We start from the raw sequence: 12,500 nt of genomic DNA on the forward strand, positions 1-12,500 counted from the left end.
CAGGCCTGGGCTCCGCCTGGACACCCTGCGGTATCCCTATAGACTCTGGCTTAGGCCTGGACACCCCGCTGTATCCCCTATAGACTCTGGCTTAGGCCTGGAGTCTTCAGGGTGACTGGTGGCACGAAGGCTCTATAAATATGGCTGATCATCTGCCTTACAAATCCCAGGGTTCATTGGGGCTCTTTCACCATGGAGCTGTGGTTAGCATCCCAAACAGCCCTCTATTCCCTATGGGCACTGGTCAAAGGAAATGACTAGGTTTCCATTTGGGGAAGCTGGCGTGGGTTTGGCCGCCTCATTCAGAGCTGCTATTGGTCAGTGTCTCCAAGCGCACGGAACACAGCACGGTTTGCAGCACAGTCGATCATCTTTCTTCAGCTACACTGACCCCATACAGTCACTCTCTTTCTCTCTCTCTCTTTCTCTCTCTCTCTTTCTCTCTCTCTCGCTCTCGCTCTCTCTCTCTCTCGCTCTCTCTCTCCTATCTCTCTCTCCTCTCTCTCGCTCTCTCTCTCGCTCTCTCTCTCTCTCTCCCCCTCCCTCTCCTATCCCCCTCTCTCCCTCCCTCTCCTATTCCCCTATCCTATCCCCCTCTCTCCCTCTATCTCTCCTCTCCCCCTCCCCCCTCTCTCTCTCTCCTCTCCCCTCCCCCCCTCTCTCTCTCCTCTCCCCCTCCCTCCACCTCCCTCTCCTATCCCCCTCTCTCTCTCCTCTCCTATCCCCCCCTCATTCTCCTCTCCCCCTCCCTCCCGTTCCCCTCCTCTATGAGAGGGTCCATCCTCAGTGTTTATAATAGCCCAGCATGCCATCCTGTCACCTCTAAACCACTGCCATGATTGCTTCGGTTGTTGTGGAGGAGAGAAAAAAAACATAATTTCTTCTCTCTTTTTTTTGGTGCCAAATTACAGTTCTGAAATAACAGAGAGATGGACTTGAGCTCCAAGGGTTACCAAGGGAGACCGGCATGGTTTTAGAGACTGCCCCAAGGGTTACCAAGGGAGACCGGCATGGTTTTAGAGACTTCCCCAAGGGTTACCAAGGGAGACCGGCATGGTTTTAGAGACTGCCCCAAGGGTTACCAAGGGAGACCGGCATGGTTTTAGAGACTGCCCCAAGGGTTAGCAAGGGAGACCGGCATGGTTTTAGAGACTGCCCCAAGGGTTACCAAGGGAGACCGGCATGGTTTTAGAGACTGCCCCGAGGGTTACCAAGGGAGACCGGCATGGTTTTAGAGACTGCCCCAATGGTTACCAAGGGAGACCGGCATGGTTTTAGAGACCGCCCCAAGGGTTACCAAGGGAGACCGGCATGGTTTTAGAGACTGCCCCGAGGGTTACCAAGGGAGACCGACATGGTTTTAGAGACTGCCCCAAGGGTTACCAAGGGAGACCGGCATAGTTTTAGAGATTGTGTTACAGCCTGACTTGCACCTATCTACACACAATACCCTATCATGGAAAAAGTCAAAAACATGTTTTTAGAAATGTTAGTCAATGTATTGAAAATGAAATACAGAAATACCTGATTTACATAAGTATTTCCACCCTGGAGTCAATACATGTTAGAATCACATTTGACAGTGATTACAGCTGTGAGTCTTTCTGGGTAAGTCTCTAAGAGAGATTACAGCTGTGAGTCTTTCTGGGTAAGTCTCTAAGAGAGATTACAGCTGTGAGTCTTTCTGGGTAAGTCTCTAAGAGAGATTACAGCTGTGAGTCTTTCTGGGTAAGTCTCTAAGAGAGATTACAGCTGTGAGTCTTTCTGGGTAAGTCTCTAAGAGAGATTACAGCTGTGAGTCTTTCTGGGTAAGTCTCTAAGAGAGATTACAGCTGTGAGTCTTTCTGGGTAAAGTCTCTAAGAGAGATTACAGCTGTGAGTCTTTCTGGGTAAGTCTCTAAGAGAGATTACAGCTGTGAGTCTTTCTGGGTAAGTCTCTAAGAGAGATTACAGCTGTGAGTCTTTCTGGGTAAGTCTCTAAGAGAGATTACAGCTGTGAGTCTTTCTGGGTAAGTCTCTAAGAGAGATTACAGCTGTGAGTCTTTCTGGGTAAAGTCTCTAAGAGAGATTACAGCTGTGAGTCTTTCTGGGTAAGTCTCTAAGAGAGATTACAGCTGTGAGTCTTTCTGGGTAAGTCTCTAAGAGAGATTACAGCTGTGAGTCTTGCTGGGTAAGTCTCTAAGAGAGATTACAGCTGTGAGTCTTTCTGGGTAAGTCTCTAAGAGAGATTACAGCTGTGAGTCTTTCTGGGTAAGTCTCTAAGAGAGATTACAGCTGTGAGTCTTTCTGGGTAAGTCTCTAAGAGAGATTACAGCTGTGAGTCTTTCTGGGTAAATCTCTAAGAGAGATTACAGCTGTGAGTCTTGCTGGGTAAGTCTCTAAGAGAGATTACAGCTGTGAGTCTTTCTGGGTAAGTCTCTAAGAGAGATTACAGCTGTGAGTCTTTCTGGGTAAGTCTCTAAGAGAGATTACAGCTGTGAGTCTTTCTGGGTAAGTCTCTAAGAGAGATTACAGCTGTGAGCCTTTCTGGGTAAAGTCTCTAAGAGAGATTACAGCTGTGAGTCTTTCTGGGTAAGTCTCTAAGAGAGATTACAGCTGTGAGTCTTTCTGGGTAAGTCTCTAAGAGAGATTACAGCTGTGAGTCTTTCTGGGTAAAGTCTCTAAGAGAGATTACAGCTGTGAGTCTTTCTGGGTAAGTCTCTAAGAGAGATTACAGCTGTGAGTCTTTCTGGGTAAGTCTCTAAGAGAGATTACAGCTGTGAGTCTTTCTGGGTAAGTCTCTAAGAGAGATTACAGCTGTGAGTTTTTCTGGGTAAGTCTCTAAGAGAGATTACAGCTGTGAGTCTTTCTGGGTAAGTCTCTAAGAGAGATTACAGCTGTGAGTCTTGCTGGGTAAGTCTCTAAGAGAGATTACAGCTGTGAGTCTTTCTGGGTAAGTCTCTAAGAGAGATTACAGCTGTGAGTCTTTCTGGGTAAGTCTCTAAGAGAGATTACAGCTGTGAGTCTTTCTGGGTAAAGTCTCTAAGAGAGATTACAGCTGTGAGTCTTTCTGGGTAAAGTCTCTAAGAGCTTTGCACACCTGGATTGTACAATATTTATTATTTTCAAAATTCTTCAAGCTCAAATTGGTTGTTGATCATTGCTAGGAAACCGTTTTCAAGTCTTGCCATAGATTTTAAAGTTGATTTAAGTCAAAACTGTAACTTGGCCACTCAGGGACATTCACTGTCTTCTTGGTGAGCAACTCCAGTGCAGATTTGTAACTTGGCCACTCAGGGACATTCACTGTCTTCTTGGTGAGCAACTCCAGTGCAGATTTGTAACTTGGCCACTCAGGGACATTCACTGTCTTCTTGGTGAGCAACTCCAGTGTAGATTTGTAACTTGGCCACTCAGGGACATTCACTGTCTTCTTGGTGAGCAACTCCAGTGCAGATTTGTAACTTGGCCACTCAGGGACATTCACTGTCTTCTTGGTCAGCAACTCCAGTGCAGATTTGTAACTTGGCCACTCAGGGACATTCACTGTCTTCTTGGTGAGCAACTCCAGTGCAGATTTGTAACTTGGCCACTCAGGGACATTCACTGTCTTCTTGGTCAGCAACTCCAGTGCAGATTTGTAACTTGGCCACTCAGGGACATTCACTGTCTTCTTGGTCAGCAACTCCAGTGCAGATTTGTAACTTGGCCACCCAGGGACATTCACTGTCTTCTTGGTGAGCAACTCCAGTGCAGATTTGTAACTTGGCCACTCAGGGACATTCACTGTCTTCTTGGTCAGCAACTCCAGTGCAGATTTGTAACTTGGCCACTCAGGGACATTCACTGTCTTCTTGGTGAGCAACTCCAGTGTAGATTTGTAACTTGTTCTTTAGGTTGTTGTCCTTCTGAAAGGGGAATTCATCTCCCAGTGGCTGGTGCTTAGGCTCCAGTCTGTTTATTTTTTATCCTGAAAAACTCCCCAGTCCTGAACGATTACAAGCATACCCATAACATGATGCAGCCACCACTATGCTTGGAATAACGGAGAGTGGTACTCAGTAATGTGTTGTATTGGTTTTTCCCCCAAACAAAACACTTTGTATTCAGGACAAACAAGTTAATTGCTTTGCCAGATACCCTCATTAGTGCCTTGCTGCAAACAGGATGCATGTTTTGGAATATTTTTATTTTGTACAGACTTCCTTCTTTTCGCTCTGTCATTTAGGTTAGTATTGTGGAGTAACTACAATGTTGTTGATCCATCAGTTTTCTCCTATCACAGCCATTAAACTCTGTAGCTGTTTTAAAGTCACCGTTGGCTTCCTGGTGAAATCCCTGAGCGGTTTCCTTCCTCTCCGGCAACTGAGTTAGGAAGGACGCCTGTATCTTTGTAGTGACTGGGTGTATTAATACACCATCCAAAGTGTAATTAATAACTTCACCATGCTCAAAGGGATATTCAATGTCTGTTTTTTTACCCATCTACCAATAGGTGCCCTTCTTTGCGAGGCATTGGAACACCGTCCTGGTCTTTGTGGTTGAATCTGTGTGTTAATTCACTGCTCGACTGAGGGAAAATGTATGCCATTAAAAAAATCATGTTTTAAACACTATTATTGCACACAGAGTGAGTCCATGCAATTTATGTGAATTGTTAATCCCATTTTTACTCGTGAACTTAGATAAGCGCCTTGCCATAACAAATGGATTGAAAACTTATTGACTAGAGACAGCGTTTTATTGTTTAATTAATTTGCAAAAATTTATAAAAACTTAATTCCACTTTGACATGATTGGGGCATTGTGTGTAGGCCAGTGACGACAACAATCTACATTTTAATCCAGTTTCAATTCGGGCTGTAACACAATTTAATGTGGAATAAGTCAAGGGGTGTGAATCCTTTCCGTTGTGAACGTGTCTATAATCTGGATTCAATCAGACATCTGTTTCCTGTCTCTCTACCGAACTCAGGGTGTGAGATTTAGTCTCTGCATACATTAACACTGTGGGATGAAAATGAAACTGAGCAGGAGGGTAGACACACACACACACACACACACACACACACACACACACACACACACACACACACACTAACACACACGCGTACATAGACACACACACACACACACACACATACACACACACTAGCACACACTAACACTAACACACACACTAACACCTAACACACACACACACACACACACACACACACACACACACACACTAACACCTAACACACACACACACACACACACACGCACACACATATACACACACACACATGTATACACACACACACACACACACACACACGAGGAGGAGGCTGGTATAGCAGTATAAACCAAACCAATTAGAAAGAGGTAGTAACTCTCTCGGGGACTGTCTGAACGGCTGTTACCGAGAGGAAAGGTTAGCCCGGCGACCAGCCCTCCAATCAGATCACTCAATTGGAGAAATGCATGTGTTGGAGGGAAAAAAACGTCTACAGGCAGCCGGAGATGTGTGATATGAATAAAGAGATTCAACAGATGCTGGGTGTGTGGATTTGTTTTCTGGCAGTAACAGTGAATGTGTGTAGGTTGGAGGATGATTGATGTGAAGACCTCATAGTGTTTTCTCTGTTATGAATGAGATATGGTGTAGTAAGTATACAGGAGATTTTACACTCTGTGTTTTCTTCTGTCTATGCAGACAATCTGACAGAGAACGTCTACCAAACAGGTTGTTTGGGACTGGAAGGGACTATAAAACATACTATAACATGTGTTTACCGTGAAAGATTTGACCTGACATTTTGACATGCTAATATCATTTAATGTCTATTTAAACTTTAAAAGAGATTAAAATCCCATTGAAGCAACATCACTTCTGAAACATGATGATTTAAAGCTCATTTGTTTACTAAGTCTTCCAATGACAAGAACAACATAAACCAATGCTTCCCCAACTAGATTCAGGAAACGGGCCCGAAAAACATTACAAATAATTTGTACACTGCAAATTGGCCCGGGCCGTAAGCCCAAACAGTATTTGACAAAAAAACATAATTTCAAACCTTAATTACATTGGGATTCGATCACATACGCCTCTTTTTTTTGCGTGGGAATATTTGGGAACAGATCGCCTAAATTAAAATCCCATCGAGATGATTTCATGGTGGTTTTACAGTCTTAAATGTCCGACAACGCTCAGAAAACTTGAGCGGACAAATACAATCACCCGCTGGCCGCCTATTGGGGAACCCCTAGCCTAAACAGTTTCCTAAAATATACTAAAATTACAATGAGAGAGTCTTCAAGGTACAGTGTATATATCGAATTAGTTTAAATGACCCATGAGTGGCTGGTAATCCTACAGACTGTAGCTTTAGGTTCAGGTTGAGTAGGTTATTACTGAGGCCAGTCCTTTGAAAAGGGTTCAGGTTGAGTAGGTTATTACTGAGGCCAGTCCTTTGAAAAGGGTTCAGGATGAGTAGTTTATTACTGAGGCCAGTCCTTTGAAAAGGGTTCAGGTTGAGTAGGTTATTACTGAGGCCAGTCCTTTGAAAAGGGTTCAGGATGAGTAGTTTATTACTGAGGCCAGTCCTTTGAAAAGGGTTCAGGATGAGTAGGTTATTACTGAGGCCAGTCCTTTGAAAAGGGTTCAGGTTGAGTAGGTTATTACTGAGGCCAGTCCTTTGAAAAGGGTTCAGGATGAGTAGTTTATTACTGAGGCCAGTCCTTTGAAAAGGGTTCAGGGTTCAGGATATTACTGAGGCCAGTCCTTTGAAAAGGGTTCAGGGTTCAGGATATTACTGAGGCCAGTCCTTTGAAAAGGGTTCAGGATGAGTAGTTTATTACTGAGGCCAGTCCTTTGAGAAAGGGTTCAGGATTAGTTGGTTAAATGTTTGTCCTGAAGAAGAACAAGTTAGGGACCCTAGAACCAGTTAGGGACCCTAGAACCAGTTAGGGACCCTAGAACCAGAGTCGTGGTCGTAACGTTGTCCTTGTCCTCATAACATGAAACATTAGGGAACATATGTGCTGATGTTAATGATAGAGACCCCTGTATGTGTTAAAGTCTCATAGCGTGGTGCTACGGCAGGAGGTTGATTGGTTAAGTCTTTCAGGATGTGGCTTTAAATTCAGTCATTTTATGATGATTACGGTCAGTCCTTTAGATGTATCAGAGGCTTGGACCACCCAAACTCAATGTTGGAATTTGGTGTGTTGAAAGTGTGTGTGTGTGTGTGTGTGTGTGTGTGTGTGTGTGTGTGTGTGTGTGTGTGTGTGTGTGTGTGTGTGTGTGTGTGTGTGTGTGTGTGTGTGTGTGTGTGTGTGTGTGTGTGTGAACGTGTCCTCGGATGAGCCTGAGGTAGATGTACCAGAGGGAGATCAGGGTGGCCAGGCAGCAGGCTACTGCTGTTGGTATCATCAGGAAGCCTGTTTGGCACCAGGGACCAATCGTTTGCCATCATTTATCTTCTTCATTAATATGTTAAGCGATGGCCTCAACTCACAAAGTGGGGGGAAAATAATAGTTGTTTTAAACGATCTCCCAAATCTGTATTCCCTCCGTGTCTCCTCCCTGTGATCTGTCTCCAATTATCACATGGTGCCGAGGAGAAGAGATCTTGGGTGTGTGTGGGTGGGTGGGTGGGTGGGTGGGTGGGTGGGTGGGTGTGTGTGTGGGTGGGGCCTAAACAGTGATAATAATAATTGTTCTCTAGCCAGTTTGAAGTCCTAGCAGCAGCCCTAGTAGTAGTTTGGTAATTATATTAGCTGGACTGTGGGTCATTGTGGCGGTTGGCTGTGGACGACTGTGGTGGACTGTAGTGGGCTGTGGTGGACTGTAGTGGGCGACTGGTGGGATGTGGTGGACAGTAGTGGGCGACTGGTGGGCTGTGGGTGACTGTAGTGGGTGACTGGTGGGCTGTGGTAGGCTGTGGGTGACTGTAGTGGGCGACTGGTGGGATGTGGTTGACTGTGGGTGACTGGTGGACTGTGGTGGGCTGTGGTCGACTATGGTGGGCTGCGGTCGACAATGGTGGGCTGTGGTCGACTGTGGTGGGCAACTGGTGGACTGTGGGTGACTGTAGTGGGCGACGGGTGGGATGTGGTTGACTGTGGGTGACTGGTGGACTGCAGTGGGTGACTGGTGGGCTGTGGGTGACTGGTGGACTGTGGTGGGCTGTGGGTGACTGGTGGACTGTGGGTGACTGGTGGACTGCAGTGGGTGACTGGTGGGCTGTGGGTGACTGGTGGACTGTGGTGGGCTGTGGGTGACTGGTGGGCTGTTGGTGACTGGTGGAGTGTGGTGGGCTGTGGGTGACTGGTGGACTGTGGTGGGCTATGGGTGACTGGTGGACTGCAGTGGGTGACTGGTGGGCTGTGGGTGACTGGTGGACTGTGGTAGGCTGTGGGCTGTGGTGGGCTGTGGGTGACTGGTGGACTGTGGTGGGCTGTAGTGGGTGACTGGTGGACTGTAGTGGGTGACTGGTGGGCTGTGGGTGACTGGTGGACTGTAGTGGGTGACTGGTGGGCTGTGGGTGACTGGTGGGCTGTAGTGGGTGACTGGTGGACTGTAGTGGGTGACTGGTGGGCTGTGGGTGACTGGTGGGCTGTGTGGGTGACTGGTGGACTGTAGTGGGTGACTGGTGGGCTGTAGTGGGTGACTGGTGGGCTGTGGGTGACTGGTGGGCTGTAGTGGGTGACTGGTGGACTGTAGTGGGTGACTGGTGGGCTGTGGGTGACTGGTGGACTGTGGGTGACTGGTGGACTGTGGGTGACTGGTGGACTGTGGGTGACTGGTGGGCTGTGGGTGACTGGTGGACTGTGGTGGGTGACTGGTGGGCTGTGGGTGACTGGTGGACTGTAGTGGGTGACTGGTGGGCTGTGGGTGACTGGTGGACTGTGGTGGGCTGTGGGTGACTGGTGGGCTGTGGGTGACTGGTGGACTGTGGTGGGCTGTGGGTGACTGGTGGGCTGTGGGTGACTGGTGGACTGTAGTGGGTGACTGGTGGACTGTAGTGGGTGACTGGTGGACTGTAGTGGGTGACTGGTGGACTGTAGTGGGTGACTGGTGGACTGTAGTGGGTGACTGGTGGACTGTAGTGGGTGACTGGTGGACTGTAGTGGGTGACTGGTGGACTGTAGTGGGTGACTGGTGGACTGTGGGTGACTGGTGGACTGTGGGTGACTGGTGGGCTGTGGGTGACTGGTGGGCTGTGGGTGACTGGTGGACTGTGGGTGACTGGTGGACTGTGGGTGACTGGTGGACTGTGGGTGACTGGTGGACTGTGGGTGACTGGTGGACTGTGGGTGACTGGTGGGCTGTGGGTGACTGGTGGACTGTGGTGGGTGACTGGTGGGCTGTGGTGGGCTGTGGGTGACTGGTGGGATGTGGGTGACTGGTGGACTGTGGTGGGCTGTGGGTGACTGGTGGGCTGTGGGTGACTGGTGGACTGTGGGTGACTGGTGGACTGTGGGTGACTGGTGGACTGTAGTGGGTGACTGGTGGACTGTAGTGGGTGACTGGTGGGCTGTGGGTGACTGGTGGACTGTAGTGGGTGACTGGTGGGCTGTGGGTGACTGGTGGACTGTGGGTGACTGGTGGACTGTAGTGGGTGACTGGTGGGCTGTGGGTGACTGGTGGACTGTAGTGGGTGACTGGTGGGCTGTGGGTGACTGGTGGACTGTAGTGGGTGACTGGTGGGCTGTGGGTGACTGGTGGACTGTAGTGGGTGACTGGTGGGCTGTGGGTGACTGGTGGACTGTAGTGGGTGACTGGTGGACTGTGGGTGACTGGTGGGCTGTGGGTGACTGGTGGACTGTGGTGGGTGACTGGTGGGCTGTGGTGGGTGACTGGTGGACTGTAGTTGGTGACTGGTGGACTGTGGTGGGTGACTGGTGGGCTGTGGGTGACTGGTGGGCTGTAGTGGGCTGTGGTGGACTGTAGTGGGCGACTGGTGGGATGTGGGTGACTGGTGGGCTGTAGTGGGCTGTGGGTGGGCTGTAGTGGGCTGTAGTGGGCTGTGGTGGACTGTAGTGGGCGACTGGTGGGATGTGGGTGACTGGTGGGCTGTGGGTGGGCTGTAGTGGGCTGTGGTGGACTGTAGTGGGCGACTGGTGGGATGTGGGTGACTGGTGGACTGTGGTCGACCAACACTGCTTCATTATAGTTAGTCAGTCAGATAAAGGATGTTTAAAATACAGCTGTGAATTGTTAAGTAGGGTTTTATTGTTACGCCTCTCTGTTAGTTTATTAGGGACGTGTTACCATAGCGATAAACCCCTGGCGGTGGTGGCGAGATGGATAAAGACTCGGCCCTGCAGGCTGCTGTGGTGACTGAGGGCTCAATAAATGCTGGTTATTTCCAGTGTCTCTGTGTGAAATCAGATTTAATGACGGTACAGATTACAGATGAAAATCCTGCAGGTGTTTCTGGGATGTTTAATGATATATTCTCTATATAGTACACTAGTTTATTCTCTATATAGTCCACTAGTCTATTCTCTATATAGTCCACTAGTCTATTCTCTATATAGTCCACTAGTTTATTCTCTATATTGTCCACTAGTCTATTAGTCTGTTCTCTATATAGTCCACTAGTCTATTCTCTATATAGTCCACTAGTCTATTCTCTATATAGTCCACTAGTCTATTCTCTATATAGTCCACTAGTTTATTCTCTATATAGTCCACTAGTCTATTTTCTATATAGTCTATTAGTCTATTCTCTATATAGTCCACTAGTCTATTCTCTATATAGTCCACTAGTATATTCTCTATATAGTCCACTAGTCTATTCTCTATATAGTCCACTAGTCTATGCTCTATATAGTACACTGGTCTATTCTCTATATAGTCCACTAGTCTATTCTCTATATAGTCCACTAGTTTATTCTCTATATAGTCCACTAGTTTATTCTCTATATAGTCCACTAGTCTATTTTCTATATAGTCCACTAGTCTATTAGTCTATTCTCTATATAGTCCACTAGTCTATTCTCTATATAGTCCACTAGTCTATTCTCTATATAGTCCACTAGTCTATTTTCTATATAGTCTATTAGTCTATTCTCTATATAGTCCACTAGTCTATTCTCTATATAGTCCACTAGTATATTCTCTATATAGTCCACTAGTCTATTCTCTATATAGTCCACTAGTCTATTCTCTATATAGTCCACTAGTCTATTCTCTATATAGTCTATTAGTCTATTCTCTATATAGTCCATTAGTCTATTCTCTATATAGTCCACTAGTCTATTCTCTATATAGTCCACTAGTCTATTCTCTATATAGTCCACTAGTCTATTTTCTATATAGTCCACTAGAACACTAGCTGCGTAATCCATCGCAGTCGACCAATAGAAAGGCTAATGAGATCGACAGTGTGTATTTCTGTGTGGGCTGTGTATCCCACCTACAGTCCATTACAGCCTATGACCTCTGAAGGACCGGGTAGATATTATAGGCTATAGCTGAGTCCCAAAACAGCAGCCTGTTCCCTACACAGTGCACTATGGACCCCGGTCAACAGTAGTCTGCTATAGGGAATAGGGTACCGGTTTGGACTGAGTCCGTGTGTTCTGATGCTGTTATGGTTACACAACACGATTACAAGAAACACAGCCTCTGCTGGAACCAAAGCACATTTAGACAGCGTTTACACTGCTACCCTGTGTGTGTGTGTGTGTGTGTGTGGGGGGGGGGGGGGGTCTGTGTGTGTGTGTGTGTGTGTGTGTGTGGGGGGAGGGGGGGTCTGTGTGTGTGTGTGTGTGTGTGTGGGGGGGGGGTCTGTGTGTGTGTGTGTGGGGCCCCCCCAGTGTGTGTGTGTGTGTGTGTGTGTGTGTGTGTGTGTGTGTGTGTGTGTGTGTGTGTGTGTGTGTGTGTGTGTGTGTGTGTGTGTGTGTGTGTCTTTAAAAATAGTACTTTGCTGCTTTATTAGACCCACATGTTCTCAATGTGGGTGATCTAGCAAACACACACACACACACACACACACACACACACACACACACACACACACACACACACACACACACACACACACACACACACACACACACCATACACACACTCACTCCCACACACCCATACACCCCCCCCCTCCCACTCACACTCACACACACACACATACACACACACACACACATATTTTATTTATTCGTAACTTTTCTTAGTCTTATTTCTTATGCGTTTAATTTTTTGTCGTAAACTAAATTGTGTGGTTCTGTCCTTAGCTGTCCCAAAACATCTCTGTTAGCTCTTAGTCTGTACTCTGTTATACTGAAACAGCTGGTCCCGAGGCACAAAGGCACCCTGAACTATTGTGGCCCAACAGAGCTGGAGAAATGGCCTCTACATAGTAACCATTGGATGGTTGGGGTCATAATCAGCTGGAGAAATGGCCTCTACATAGTAACCATTGGATGGTTGGGGTCATATCAGCTGGAGAAATGGCCTCTACATAGTAACCATTGGATGGTTGGGGTCATATCAGCTGGAGAAATGGCCTCTACATAGTAAC

At 47.3% G+C, this 12,500-nt stretch overlaps 1 protein-coding gene across 2 annotated transcripts in view; it reads left to right on the forward strand.

The window, feature by feature from the left end:
- The window catches only part of cdkal1 (CDK5 regulatory subunit associated protein 1-like 1), an 815,078-nt gene that overhangs the window by 667,407 nt on the left and 135,171 nt on the right, over positions 1-12,500 (forward strand). The gene's annotated exons all lie outside the window — the stretch shown is intronic.

Source organism: Salvelinus fontinalis, chromosome 6 (assembly GCF_029448725.1).
Source record: "Salvelinus fontinalis isolate EN_2023a chromosome 6, ASM2944872v1, whole genome shotgun sequence".
Lineage (NCBI taxonomy): Eukaryota > Metazoa > Chordata > Actinopteri > Salmoniformes > Salmonidae > Salvelinus > Salvelinus fontinalis.